Source organism: Cibotium barometz, chromosome 45, assembly GCF_041138505.1.
Source record: "Cibotium barometz isolate CiBa-2024 chromosome 45, ASM4113850v1, whole genome shotgun sequence".
In the NCBI taxonomy this organism is placed as follows: domain Eukaryota; kingdom Viridiplantae; phylum Streptophyta; class Polypodiopsida; order Cyatheales; family Cibotiaceae; genus Cibotium; species Cibotium barometz.
In genome coordinates, this window is record NC_141090.1 from 35,956,504 (window position 1) to 35,960,484 (window position 3,981).

The 3,981-nt window shown below is 41.8% G+C and overlaps 1 pseudogene across 1 annotated transcript; it reads right to left on the reverse strand.

Moving 5' to 3' along the window:
• Positions 1-1,947: 1,947 nt before the first annotated feature.
• On the reverse strand, positions 1,948-3,289 carry LOC147612694 (bifunctional pinoresinol-lariciresinol reductase 2-like; annotated as a pseudogene). The gene is made up of 4 exons (XR_015263548.1): positions 3,107-3,289; positions 2,817-2,951; positions 2,332-2,576; positions 1,948-2,237 (listed from the first exon to the last, which is right to left on the reverse strand). The product of XR_015263548.1 is annotated as a bifunctional pinoresinol-lariciresinol reductase 2-like (transcript).
• Between the last annotated feature and the right edge of the window lie 692 nt (positions 3,290-3,981).

Sequence of the window (3,981 nt, forward strand, 5' to 3'; positions counted from 1 at the left end):
ATATAATTTTTAAGATTCATTTTGGATGGTTTCATGAAAATTACACCTAGACACGGAGTAGACTAATGCATACCTCGAACGGCGGCGCCTCTGTGCCAAGGGAGTGCCCTCGGCCTATGTCAAAACACTGGGGCCCGGCGTCTGCTGCACCTGCGTCTGCACCAAAAGCGTATGCACGGGTTGGGGTGTGCCGCCACCTCCGGGAATAGGATCCCTCGAAGAGCCCTCCCCAAAGGCTACTGGCCGTACTAGTGTCGCCCATGAGTGGTCTCCCTACATCTAAAGTAAGGAATCCCTTCAATTGCATCTTTTTTCTCTTCTTTATCCCAACCCACCAATGTTTAAGACTCTCTTCTCAACAAATTGAAGGGATTTTCTCCTAATTCCATCAAATTAACACACAAATATCCATGTGGAGACTACTCTCCCTACATTTGAAGTAAGAAATCCCTTCAATTGCATCTTTTTTCTCTTCTTTATCCCAACCCACCAATGTTTAGGCCTCTCTTCTCAACAAATTGAAGGGATTTTCTCCTAATTCCATCAAATCAAATATCCATGTGGAGACTTGATGAATCAATGGTGGGATTTAATTTACATGGTCATTACTATAACAAGTTGTGGCATCTCTTATTTTTCTTTAAAATGCAAAGTGTACTCCAATTTACACTTTGAAAGACTTGATAAATTCAACCTTCATCCTTTGAGCACCAAACTAGCACACACATAAGCATATAGGAAAACCATAAACATGAGAAGCTTCATGTTAGCAAAGTTCTATTCACTCCAACCATAAAGCTCAAAATAGTGAAAATGCTCATACATCAAAAGCAATAAGAAATTTGCACAAATAATAAACATAAGAAACTCAAAACTGAGAGCTTATCATAGACAAATGGATTTGGGGTATACACAAATCCAGTAAAAATTTAGAAGTCCTTGAGACCATCAGCCACCTTGTCCACAAATGAACACATGATGTTTTCCCTAACACGTTCACAAATCACCACTTCATCTACTAGATGAGATCCAAACCACACAATGAAAAATCATCACATAGTTACACGCACCCTTAGGACTTATTTCTAGCCTTATAAGTGGGATGTTTAACTAGCTTTCCATGATTCAATTACTAAACCCATGTAATCACAAAATGCCTATCCCAAGGTCAATCTATCCCCTATCTATCCTAACAGAGAAAGACCTAGGTTGGGGGGGTACACAATGTATTATGTTTGTCTTTGTGGTTATATATATATATATATATATATATATATATATATATATATATATATATATATAGAGAGAGAGAGAGAGAGAGAGAGAGAGAGAGAGAGAGAGAGAGAGAGAGAGAGAGAGAGAGGATTTGTGTCTTTGCCCTACCATGTAGAGGTAGATACTATGTTCATCGGTATGTTTTTTTAAGTCCAAGAAATCAAGGCAACTAAATTTGTTTAAATGCATACCCACATACCCCGTTTAATGTTAATGCATTTTGCAACTAGTTACAACTTCTCTCCACTAAGTTTCTGTCTATAAGGAAAGTTTAATGTTAATGCATTTTGCAACTAGTTACAACATCTCTCCACTAAGTTTCTCTCTATAAGGAAAGTTATTATGAATATTATTTCACTAAATATTCATAATCTTTGTCGGACTAAACCAAAGGAAGGTTATTATGAGTACTTCATCTAATATTTGTTATCTTTTGCATACTCAAACATTAACATAACTAAAGGTTATTACTAAAGTGAAAGAAGCTATCGCTTATCGTAACTCAAGAATATAGGTTTCCCTTGCTGTGTCTATTTCGTGAAGGAAGGAGAGAGAACAAGACCTTATCGTAAATACTAGTTGGGAACCTGTGCTTCGCACGTACCCAAACCTCCTCTTCCCCTTCCCGAACCTCCGAATTCTTGCCACGTGGCAACTTTGTGAAACCCTTCCTTAAGATAATGTAGAGATGTAGAGATGCATCACAGATTTAGAAAATTCATATAAATCTATATCATGAAGAGAGAATGTATGCTTACCATGCATGTCCTTAAGCCATGTAGACTCAAGAATGTGGGTCTTTTGTAGTGCTATTCCTGACTGCTCTTCGCAAATGGCCACCACCTCGTTTTGAGAAAGGACGTTTGCTGCTGGGCGAATGTAGACAGTCGTGTTTACTACACGAGGATCCTCTACAGTTTTGATCACATAAGCTGCAGCATCCTCCTCTCTCACCCAGATTACTGCAAAGCCTCAAATTATCTCGAAATTAATTCATAATCTAAGGTGTAAACCTTCGAAAAAAATATGGCAAAAATGTTACACGTAGGATTTGACCTTTTTGATTGCCATAACCGTAGATGACCACGCTGTCCGTGGGTGGCAAGAACCGGCCATACTGAGCAAGGCCAGCCAGGAAGTAGCCGGCAAAGCAGTTGGCCGAGACGTAGGTGTAAGGGATCCCCGCCTTCTCCATAGCTCGCCCCGGACTTGTCTCTTTTCCGCAAACAAATCACCCGCCGGCGAGACGGACAGTCCACCAGATGGTCCGGATCCATCCCATACTCCGAAGGCAAAAACCTCTACACCCACCATTAACATGCATGCAATGCTTCTGAATTAACCTTGATGCCCAATTAATTAATCATGCCTGCTGCATTCATCATGTCACTGCTGATTGCAATAAACAAATCCAATCATGATTATCACCGTCTGCTTTCTATCAGTCATCTACCTATTCCTCGTCGCTATCTAGCTCATTATAAATTAGTCGTCCTAACTCTCATCATTAAATCCTGCATCTTTACAGCTGATGATTTTACCTCGATGTTCCCAGCTTCTTTCATGGCCTCTATCAGCTTCAATTGATCTAGAAGTTTGTGTTCACCCATGGCTGATATCACAATGTCTACTTGCTTCACTGCATCTACCAGGCTGCTATGATCTTCTACGCTGCCCTACAATTAGGTACTGAAGCACAGAAATTAGTCTCAAAGGAATGGAATAATCATTGGAACATTTACTTTAATTCAAATAAGTAATTTCAAGTATTGCACTGTTCACAACTTTGATTCGAGACTGAGGGACGGTGCAGTTGGGGTTTTTTTTTAACCTTCAAGAAGGTAGCGCCGGATCTCTTGAGGGACATCAAGAGCTGGGCCTTGTGAACATCGAAGGCTATGTACGGGTGGACAAAGAGAAACGTAGGGTGCCCAGCATCCAAGCTCGCCTGGGCGATGTGCTTGCCAATGTAACCAATAGTACCAAATATCAGCACACGACCGGGCTGTGACATTGCTTGTACGACAGAGTGCGTAGGGAGGGCGCATTGTCTCTAATTACGTAGCCACACGCGCACGCTCGCACACTCTCTCGCGCTCTCTCTCTCTCTCTCTCTCTCTCTCACACACACACACACACACACACACACACACACACACACGCACACACTCTCAAGTGGGAGAGCGTCCGACAAAGCGCAGTGCGCCTACACTCCCTAACACTGTGCCTTTCCTTTTGCTAAAATAGATACCCCAACAACACTCACCTTACCTGGCCACCGTGAGCTTGGATTGAGAGACGAATTGCGCACCGCCGTGAGCGTGGAATCAAAGTTTGAAGCTACTACAGTGCGTGCGAAACGGGCGAAGAAAATGAACACATTTTAGTTTTTTTTAAAATTCGCGATGCATAAACAACCCAAAAAAAGGTGGCTTATGCATCACAAGTTCGATGCATAAACCACTCATTTTCAGTTTGCAAGGGTCGCTACAATGGTGGCATAAACAACTGCAATTTAAAGGTCGCATAAGCATCCACGAAAGCGACCCCCACTATTTTCTTCATAATTATATGAGGGTCGCTATGTATAGACCATTCTTGTAGTGGATCCAGCTCCCATAAGGTCCTCCAATCACTGCTCTTCCATATGCAAGGAGACCTCCCTAGAAATCCCTCACGCAAAGGATGGTCCACTGGGAGATACTT